Source organism: Bactrocera oleae, chromosome 4 (assembly GCF_042242935.1).
Source record: "Bactrocera oleae isolate idBacOlea1 chromosome 4, idBacOlea1, whole genome shotgun sequence".
Taxonomy (NCBI): Eukaryota; Metazoa; Arthropoda; class Insecta; order Diptera; family Tephritidae; genus Bactrocera; species Bactrocera oleae.
This window is the reverse complement of record NC_091538.1, coordinates 57,006,388-57,018,335: the sequence shown is the minus strand read 5'-3', so window position 1 is coordinate 57,018,335 and position 11,948 is coordinate 57,006,388.

Below are 11,948 nucleotides of genomic sequence, written 5' to 3'. Positions count from 1 at the left end.
CGATTGTGGTACTTCAGCTGTGGAGTTGATGATTTTATTATTTGTGTGTGTTTGTGTGTTATTTTTAGTTGCATTGGTGACTGGCTGGCGCCTCTGTTAGGTCAATTAATGGTTGATATTTACTTTTGTGAATATTTTATTGAAGAGGGTTCATTTAAGTATGTATTTCTTTGTGTGAAAACGTGCTTTTATCTGGTCAATTGAAGTCATTTCATAACATCCATAATCTCTACGCGTTATTGGATTTTAGTCAAAAGTCAATTGCTCGAGATTAGTTGAGGTATAAAAAGAGATATAATGTTCGAGAAATTGGATATTTGTATAATCTTTGAATAAGTTGCAAATTTTGAGGTTATATATATTCATAGAAATGCAAATGTAGTGTTATTCATGTTGCAATATATATATACACATATATAACAAAAGGGGTGAAAAGACCCGCGCCTAACAAAGAACTATTTTTTTAAAAGTGGATTTTTTCATCAATATAATCTCCATTAAGAGCAACGCAATCATTCCAGCGCCACTCTAACATTTCAATACCACTTTTGTAGAACGATTTGTCTTTTGCCTTAAAATAGGCCCCAGTTTCAGTGATAAGCTCTTCATTCGAGCGAAATGTCTTACCGGCGAACATTTTTTTGCGGTCTGCGAATATCCGCCACAATGATAGTTTTATATGAAGGGAACCTAGTCCCAATGTTTATATCCCGCAAGGCCACTAAGCACAGGAAAATCAAACTTCTCAAACCTCTGATTTACTTAAAGCCAGCATTTTCCCACACATTGCTCATTTGATTAGGATATACGACTCTGTTCAATCCACTTTTTGGGTCGAATGCTTTTTTCTTGAAACTTCATCTTTCAAATCGGACGACGTTAGTACTACCCTATCCAGTGCTATCTAATCCTGGCCTAACTCTTTAAAAGGTTTGTTAAAAATATATTTTAGTGTATAAAAATTTTGAAACTTGATACAAAAAGGCGGCTATTGGGTCTACCTCTAGAATCACCTTTCTCAATGTGGCTCTACTAGCAATGGTTATTAAATAAGTAATATATCAGATTAGTAAAGGGTGATTTTTTAAACATGTGGTTTTTAAAAATAAAAAAAGCATATAATTTAATGTTTTGGTCAAGAATTTATTTAACTTTATTATAAAGATAAGACTTGCCATTTTGTTTTAAAAATTATTTCGGCCGATTGATCGCCGCAGCTGGCTCAAATAAACTTCAGCCGAGAGGCTCAATTTTAGATCACTTTTCGCAGCAGTTTCAATTATACACCGTCCAAAAGTGAAAATATATTTTATTCGCGGTTTATTTTACAATATTTGTATATACTTGTTAAATGTATTTGTGTGTGTGAGTATACTTTTCACATGATCTCTAAAGCTTTTCATGCACAAATTAAATCATTTTAAATGCCTTTTATCGTATACCAGATCATTAGTCGAGTTATCGTGGGCAAATACATTGACCAGCAATTCAATTACAGTTGCAATGCAGTTAAATTGTGTATGCTACATTTACAAGCGTGAATGCAATTTGGTTTTCAATGCCTGAAATGTGTAACATACAAGTAGATTTCGTGCATTTTCAGACATTGAAAATTGGCGCTGCGCACATTTGGTGTGGTAATCAGTGTGAGCAGTTTAAAACATATCGTTTTACAAACTTATAAGCACGCGTTTATATGTATATTTGTATACATACAAGTATGTGTGTATATATGTATGTAAAAAATCGAACCCCGCCGTTGGGCAGTTTAGCACAGTTAGTTGAAAATTGACCGGAAATAATTAAAGTGGGCAAAAGGTTGCACTGCGAATTTGCATTTTATTTCACCCTTCCGACCGGAAGTTAATTCAACGGAAATTGCGAAAGTGCATAATAAAGTATTGCTTGTATGAGTGTGTGCATTTATATATGTATGTTTATGTATAATGAATAATTATATCGCTAAATGCATTGACGTGTGTTTGCGTCTGCTCACTCAAAAGCGTGGAAGCTTACTGAAGCGTAAAAACTGCGCCGATCAGGCGATTATCAATGCGATTACAAGCCATCGAAAAGCTATAGAAAAAAAGTTGGCGCATTAAACGATGCATGCTTTGAGGGTTAAAGCAGAAATTGTTGCGCATGCGTGTTTTATGCGCATAATATGCATTTCGGTTTTAATGTTAAGGTTTATTAATTGCGAAAGTGTGTATTTAGTAATGAAATGTTTGTTTGGTTTAAACTTTATTTCGCGTAAAATATTCCATTCCGCCGTTTGTTCGCTTATCTCATCTATTTGTTGTTGATATTAAAATTTTTAGTTTTATTTCATTTATTTAAACGCAGTACATTTTCCATTTGTTGCATCTCAATTTACATTGCGTTACTTTTTTCTCAGCGCTAACAGCTGTTGACTCGACCATCTTTGTGCAAGCCAACCGCTCAATTACGTAGCGCCGCTATGGCCTGTTGTGCTATTGTTAGCGTATATTTTTATTTGTTTGATGAGACAGTAGTACATTTGTGGAATGGTTTGATCGAATATTTATTAGAGATTTATAAATGGTGAACATTTTAATTACATACATACCTATATATCAGAGAAAAATTAAATATACTTGTTTATCATTATAAAATATATATAATTGTTTCTTCCATTGACCTGACGCAAAAACCTTACCGAATCCAAAAGAAAAAGAATTCAAAAAACCTAAAAAAGTTTACACGAATATCTCAAGTACCCTAAAACCGATATAATCTAAGTTCAAAACAAGAAAAAATGTTCGGTTGCACCGAAGTTATAATACCCTTCAAAAATACAAAAGGTTCTATACAAGAACTTGATTCCGTTTGTTGTATGGCAGCTATTAGATTTAGTGATATGATCTGACCAATTTCTTCGGTGATTACATTGCTACTTTAAATAATATTTTATGCGAAATTTCGTGAAGATACTTTGACAAATTAAAAAGTTTTCCATGCAAACACTTTATTCCGATCGTTCGTTAATATGGCAACTATATGCTATAATCATCCGATCAATAGGATTTCTTCGAAGATTGTATTATTGCTTTAAATAATAATCCTTGCCAAATTTCGTGAAGATACCTCATCAAATGAAAGTGTTTTCCATACAAGATCTTGATTCCGATCGTTCAGTTTATATAGCAACTATATATTATAGTGGTCCGATATCGGCCGTTCGGACAAATGAGCAGCTTTTTAGTAAGAAAAGGACCGGTGCAAAAGTTCAGATTCAGAGATAGCTTAAAACCTGAGTGACTAGTCCGTATATATACAGACAGACGGACATGGCTAAATCAACTCAGCTCATCATGCTGATCATTTATGTATATATTTTATAGGGTCTCCGATGTTTCCTTCTGGGTAGTACAAACTTCGTGGCAAACTTCATATACCCTGTTCAGAAAAATTGTTCAGTGATGATGATAATCCACAAGCCATCGTTGAGACTGTTTGATGTGATCAATGGGCAGAGGGAATCATTGGTCTATGTTTCTTTAAAAATGGAGCCTGCCATAATTTCACAGTCAATGGGGAACGTTATAGAGTCATGATTAATAAGTTTTTCGTGCTTGAATTGGACGATGTTGATGTGGATGCCCAAGACGGCGCTACATGGCATACCTACAGTCAACGAAGCAATCATTTTATTGAAGAAAACATTTGGTGAGCGCATTAATTCGTGTCGTGGGCCAAGGTCGTTCGATTTAACACCGCTGGACTATTTTTATTAGGGTTATGTGAGGTCGTTTAACTACGCAGATAAGCCCGAGACGATTGACGCCTTGTTGACAGGAGTCCACAAAATGCATATCTTTCAGATCTGATTTGTGATTGTGGGACATCGAAAGGCCCAAAATAGAACACTATGGAATATCCACTTTCGTTGTTAGGTCCAATTGAGATGTTAACTGACTTCTTGCAAAGGGTTTTATGTGCATCATTTTGAGAAATTCTATATAATCTATATAATACTTACAATCTCTATCAAATCATATTATCCTATATCTCAATATTTCTTAAAAACGGTGCTCGTATGTTATATGATTTGCTTGAAAATGTACTTTCTAATATTTGACAGTAAGTTACCCAAAATTCCTAAATTGGTCCGACCGACTTGTACAGAATCAAGCCCAATAAAATACATATTGTACATTTAAGATACTTAAACATTAACTGGTTTCACATCAATTTTCTGACTTTCTATATTAATATTATATAATGACAGTCTTCGACTCAATGTTTCTCTACTCGTTATGTTCCAGCATTACCCTGTTGTCAAACAATTTACATTTGAGATTACCGACAAGCTATTCAGTCGATGTGTGTATCTGATAAAATTAGTATAGCCTTTTCTATTTCGTTTTCTATTGAAAAATATCTGTCTTTTCGATTTATATTCATTGTAAAGATTTTTTTATTAATGTTTTCTACTCGGTAACCATAATTCTTAATTTACAATTTACCTGCATTGAGCTCGTTTCATCATAATCGGTAAATGTAAGTAAGGGCGTACAATGTAATGGTCGATGGCTCGAGAGTTCTATTTAATAGCTGAACTCGAAACGAAATATTGTGATTCTCGACGCATGAGATCTTCGATTAGCTGAAAAAATTCCTATTTGATTAAAATGGAAATCGAAATTTATAACCTTCTGGAGGGGTTATATTCACTTGTGAATTTCAAAGAATTTATTTACATATATGTATGAGTATATACATATGTAAGAATTCTTTAATTATCTACCTCAAATCTTTAAACGCGTTTTTCTCGCTCAGAATATCTGATGAAAGTTTCTCCGAAACAAGTGAATTAATCGACTTGACATTTTTACACGACCTTCTAAGATATATTCGTCAGGTAATGATCGATACAGTAAGACTTTAATAAATTTAGACTCATCAAAAATTTTACAAATATATTTGATAAAACTTCAAACACTGTGCAGCGTGAAAAATTTGGGAAGACGTTGTGTTGTTTGCAACTTGCGTTCTTCCGTGTGAAAAATGTCTATTGTTTTCATTTCGCTGCAATTACAGCTACAACAAATACAATACACAATTTTCCGTTATCTATTGTGGTTGCAGTTTTTGCGATTTCCATGCTTTTCATTCAGTTTTTGTATTTACTTGCCGCCGGCTTAACTTTTTGCAAGTGCAGCCTGCTGAGGCGCGTGCGCACACGTGAATTTTTTTCTCGCTTTAATTAATAATTTTTTCGGCTGTTTCATTTCATATTTACCTTTGTGTGCTTGATTGATGGCTGTCAGCAATTATTACGCATCAACTGACGCAACGATTTTGTTTTTGTACAACAAGCAAGCAATCGTTTTTTGCCACTATTCTGAATGTTGTAATCAATGATTGCTTTTCATTTTTTTTCTTACTACTTTTCCTTTTTTGGCACGGCTCGCTGTGAGATTAATGCCAGCGGCTGGATACCTTTTCCTTATGACATTGTTGTCGCACCGCACACATGTCAACGACACAGTTGCCGCTTTGACGAATTGTCAAGCGTTTGATGTGTTAAGCAGTGCGGATTATACGAGGGCACACATATATGATTGGGTGTTGCATGCAACATGCATGATATATTTACACACAAACGTGTGTCTTTGTGTGTGCCTTCGCATGTGAGCTACTTTTCCGCTCATGGCATTTCATACTAAATAAAGCAAAGTAGATGGGCTAATGCGATTTTTAAGGGCATTAAATTGCTTTGCTGCGTTCACTAGATTTTTTGTTGTTTTTTTTTGCGATTTCGTCATTTGAGCTCCGGTTAAGTGCATTTAGCAAATTAAATCGCCAATAATTGCAATTCAATGATTTGTTGTGTCCAACACATGGCACGTTTTCCGGTAATCGCATTTGATGATTTATCAGTACGCTGCCTTTTATAGTATTAACCCTAAATATTGGATATTTTTTTCGTCAGTTCTCATTTTCTTTTATTACTCCCTTTGTCCCGCCTGGCTGGATTTCTTTTTAAAACATATGTTTGATTTCTTTTGTGTTGCCCTCATTTTTCTTTTCTAATCATCAAACTCTGGATTATCCCTTTCTTATGTGCACATTAACACATTAGCCACATGATGTCCTTTCTCAAATAGCAACTGTTAAACTTCTTTTTGTTGTTGATTTCTTTCTCCTTCCTATACAATAAACAAAGAACTCCAGCGGTGTCTTTCACTTCTTACAAAGCATGTTGTCCGCAATAAAAGTCATTAGGCCGCTGTTATACCATATGTTCCACTGTTTCTCACAATTAATAGAAATAAATTTTAATATTTTATAATTTAATATGTTAAAGAAAATTTGGTAACTAAATTAATATGAAAGAACTTACAAACTCTGGTGGATTGGGGTTGAATTAACAGACTAAATATATATGTTAACATAACTATGTTAAATATACTTATGACTAAATTTTTCTTCCTCTATTTCCATGTTTTTGATCGTTGTTGTTCGGCAAATAATATCCATGCAGTTTTATGCCTCCTAATGTTTCTTAACACCTTGCTTATATAACGGGGGATCCAGTTAGAGTTACTTTTTTCAATAACCTTTTATTAACAGATCACGCGGGAATTGTGTTAAGCTGTCATGTTATTTTTGTTCAGTATTGTTTGGCATTTCCTCATGAAAAGACTTACACCTGCACAACGTTTACAAATACTTCGACTTTATTACGAAAATTAAGGGTCTGTAAATAAAGTGTTTCGTGCGCTTCGCTCAACTTCTGGTCAACATAAACGGCTTATGGATAATAATTTAATATAAATACGGGTTTCGAGCGAAATTTTGTTCAGCGATAAGGCTCAATTTGCCAACCTGAAGAGATTCAAGAGCTGCTATTTCATCCAGAAAAAACAACTGTTTGGTGTGGTTTGTAGGCCGGTGGTGTCTTCGGTCCATATTTCTTCAAAAATGATGCAGGTGAGAACGTAACCATCAATGGCGACCGTTTTCGCGCCATGATAATCGACTATTTGATGCCTGAAATTGAAGCTCGTGATTTCGGCGACATTTGGTTTCAACCAGACGGCGCCACTCCCCACACATCGCATCAATCAATGGATTTATTGAGAGAACACTTTGGTGAGCAGATAACTTCATATTTTGGGCCGGTCGATTGGCCACCAAGATCGTGTGACATCACATCGATGGACTTTTTTCTGTGGATATAGGTCATGTCCTGATGGAACCTCTCACCTTGTTGGTCACTCACAGCAACCAAATTTGCAGAAAAGAAATCCAGATGAAAGTCCTATGTAATTTTTAGGACATATTACACCCCACAGCTTTATATGACATTATATGTTCACTTATTAAGTCTTTGTAATTTTCCTATTAATTACTACTAAATTTTGGAAAACGTTCACAAAACATTTCCAGGCCAGTTTTTGAAGATTAATCAGCTTTTCTTCAAAGCTCTCATCCTTTATCAGTTGCCGGATTGGGGAGCTACAAATATTCCCTCTTTAATTTTTGCTTCGCTGAGTTTGGGGAGTTTCTCTTGCAGATATACAAATCCACTGTAGCCATAGCTTTTGCTTTTACAAAATTTTTTATCAGACCTAGCTTTATGTGCAATGGTGGTAAAAAAAATGTCTTCAGAGCTCACTAAAGAATAATTTTTAACATATTTATGGCCTGGAGTAAGTGATTTACGCTTGGGCCACACTGTATACTGCATATATGTTATGAGGCCAGAAATGAACATGAAGCTGTTTTAAAAAAACTGGATGTGATTGAAACAAAAATATTATATATTTGTAATGAGCATATATTCTCACAAAAAAAAACACTGTTTGTCAATGCAATCTTTCTAAATACAAAAAAGAATAATACCTGGTTCTGCCATAAATTCTGTTACAAGTTCAGTCCGTTGTAAAAATTAAACTATTATACATTTTTTAATTAAATTAATTTTATTAATAATGCATACATTAAGCGAGCGATGTGGGACATTTTATTCGAAATGGTCATCTTTTGCTTTCTCACAAGCTCCCTAACAGGTCGACCACTGATTAATAGCAGCATGCACAGTTTCTATTGGTATTGACGACTCTGCACGATTCATAAATTTTTTGAAACTTTCGAAATTTCTGTAGAGTATTTGACAGGCCACAAACTGTTGTTCAATGAATTCAAATATGGCTAATAATTGGCCTTGTGTGCTGAAGCAGCATCCTGCGAAAAGATTCAATGCTTTCCATCGATGAGAATATTGCTTAACTGCTTTACCAAGCCTTCGAAAACATCCTGTTGGTACACTTTTGCCACAATTTTAACCCCATTTTCACAGTAGTGAAGAGGTGTAACAGAGACTCCCCACCAAACTATTACAGCATCTGGATATTAACCACGTTGAACTTTTAGAATAAAATTGTTTGCTTCTTTCGAAGTTCTTGTGTAGATTTTCAATCACCAGCTTAAATATATTAATCAATCTGTGAGATTTCTTAATAAAACTCAGATAGCAACTATTTCTGGAAATGATATATAGTAATACCAAAAATTGATAAAATCGGGTCAATGTAGTCTTTTGCCGCCATATACCTTATATTAGAATTTCAATCTTCCGGTTAGCTTCATACCGTATATATCGGTCAATATGTAAGATATTAAGGCCCTGGGATGCATGTTTCCAAACAGGGATCGCATCGTTTCACTAGCACCCAGCAGAATATTGGAGTTTATCAATATGCTGGGGCTAGATGAGTCGTTGTGACGTAGGAGAGGGCACAATAGACCATAGGTCGGGGTGCATATCTCTATCCATATCTATCTAAGATATGTTAACAAAATGAAGTGAACGTATAAATATGTATACTAGAGTACACTATAGTTTAAAGTCGAAAATGTGTGAAATCGAACACTTATAATGATTTTCGTAAGTCTAGCCGAATTTATGTCCAATATGTCGGTCAATGTGGGAATTATTATATATTCACAAAATTGCATGAAAACATGCTCTCGAGTATATTTTGAACAATGCCAAACATTAATGCAATGAGTCCAGAACTTCCCCTAGCCTCAATATACGCGATATAGGGATTTCCATACACTATGGCTGTCCATCTTACTTTAAAGATTTTATGTTTTTCGTATATTTTAATGAAATTGAGTGAAACATTTTTCTTAAAAATAATGAAGTGGAGCACGGAATATGAATCGAATTGGTCCAAATCTTGCCCTAAACCTCATATCGCTAATATAACGACTTCTGATTATTCGGTTGACCTAAGTTAATAAGCTACTAAATTTGATTATAATCCATTCGGTTTCTTTTTATTCTTATGAAATATTGGAAATTGCGATAGTATAAAATGTTCGGTGACTTGTTCTATTTATTAGATAATTAACAATTAAGTTCGAGCACATGCGATGAGTATATGACAAATGTAAGTTCTATAAAAAGTTACAGAAAATCTAATTTTGTAATTATCTACGTGATTATATACAAACATATGTTTATGTATTTATGCACAAAAGTGTTTAAAATTACCCACTAGAATCATAATGTTTACGATTTAAAACTGACAAAGCTGACCCACTAAACCGAGATTTTTTTGTCCTTCCATTTTTTCCATGTTTACCTCCTTAAAGACCTAAAAATACAATGTTTGGTGTCTGTTTTAAAATCTTAGAAAAAATAGTCACAATGTCTTTTGCTGCCCTCATCATCATGGTGTCATTTCGTGCAAGCAAACTAACGTAATTTCAATTGTTTTTCATTCACTTTTGACAGTTTTTCCGTCTAATGGCAATAAAATTGCATTATTTAACCAGCTCTAATTTGCAATTTGAAGTCGATGTCATGTAGACAAACGTGTCACAGAGCTTAACTGGTAGGACTTGTACTATGTTCATGTACATAATCACATACATATTTGTATAAGTATATGTAATAACGTTTAAAGCAGGCACAAGCGTTGAAAAGTGTATTTGGTTGACAGCCATTTTTAACATAAAGCTGCCATACGAGTAGAGATATGATTGTGTGAATGTTTGAGGTGAAATGGAAATTGACTTATTTTTAATAGAAACATGCATTGACTTTTCCATTAGGCTTATCAGTTAGAAACTAAAAAAATTACTGAAGTTTTTATTTAAAGGGTTTATTATATATATTTTTTTACAGTAAATACCATAAGTGAATTGATTAGGTACAGAACACATGATCCGTAAACTAAGTTTCATTTAGTTTCGGGTTGAAACAATATATGAATCCATGAAGATTTATGAATATTTAACATTTATTTCACTCTGTTAACGGAACATGTAATCTCTGTAGTCTGAAAAAATAAAATTTATAAAAAAAAAACAATTGAATGTGAAAATAGTGATCGACACATTACGTAGTAAAACATCGAAAATCTTTTCGTGATATTTCATCGTGTGTATTTTTTGCATTTGCTAATTGGTATCAACTCCAAAATCCAAAAGTCGCTCACTTTACCTACGCCACTTGGCCGGCCACGCTCAGAGTTTCGGTGTGCATCCTTAACAGTGCAATCATTGTACCGAAAGTTTCATCCCATGCGGTTCTTAAAATTCTCACAAATTATTTTAGTCAAATACTCTAAGGTTCATTTAGATTAATATTAACGTCCTTCATACATATGATATTTACACATAATATGATAGCACATATGATACTTGAGGTTTTCACATAAATTTTGCAATTATGTGAAAAAAGTGTTGTAGATCTTTTTCTTACCTACAACTTTGCCATGTAACTTTTTTCTATGTAAATCGCAGTTTTGCCGAAAATCGAGTTAAACCATTTTATGACGACTTGATAGTAAATTACTTTTCCTATAACTTTTGATATTTTATCTTTTGTTTCCATTAGTTTTCAATCTACTATGCCTTTTTTTCACTTTTTACCAATTATCAAAGGCTCCTATACTAATTTATAATGCGATTCTTTGAAAAAATAATGAAGTTAGATGGAATAAAATATTTTTCTTCTCCTACAAATGGTTCTATTTTCGGCTGTAACCTATCAACTAGTGAGAATTTTCCAAAATAACCTGCGGAGTATTCTTTAAACCATTTAATTTTAAACCTCGTTAGAATCCCTTACGGAAATTTCACGCAAAATAAAATTTTGACCAAGAACCAAAAGGTCGCATTAGTTATCGTTCAAAATATATGTTATTGATATTCCTATTAGCCATTAAATAGATAAAAGCTGAACTCCCATGGCATAATAGATTTTATAAATAAAATAAAAACAATAATAATAAATTATTTTAATAGTCAATGTATTGTCAGCTCATCATAGTTGTTTCAAGTGAACTTTTGCCAAATTAGAAATAACGGGAAAATATATACATACTCGTATGTACATGCATACTGAATTTTAGGTTTAATATATCCTAGGGAGAAAATTGGCAAACAAAATTAAAAAAAATCTAAAAGTTTCTAAAATTAACATTTATTAACTTTAAAACGGTATTCATTCAAGAAAAAAATAATAAAACTACGTTATCAAAATCATTTCAATTGAAAACTAAATTTGAGGATTGTAAAAAGGTATTTTTCGATAATATTCCTAAAATTTCTGCTTTTAAGATTAGATATATATATTTTAATAAAGTTTTAAAAATTAAAAAAATTAATGATTTTTATTATTTAAGTTTAAATTTTATTACTACACTAGAAAATAAATAGTCTCAGTTCATAAAAAGAAATATTTTTTTTTGTTTCTATACTTTTAATTTATTTTTTAAAGGTAAAATATATTATAGCATGATAGTTATACTTGAACATTTTTAGCATATGTCAGAACTACCAAACATAATTTTGTATGACACAACTATTTAAGAAATCCCTCCGTTAAAAATAATAATTTTTCTACTATTTCTTCAAGAGTCAATGACATTTCGATGCTTTTGAGGGCTTCAGTCTTC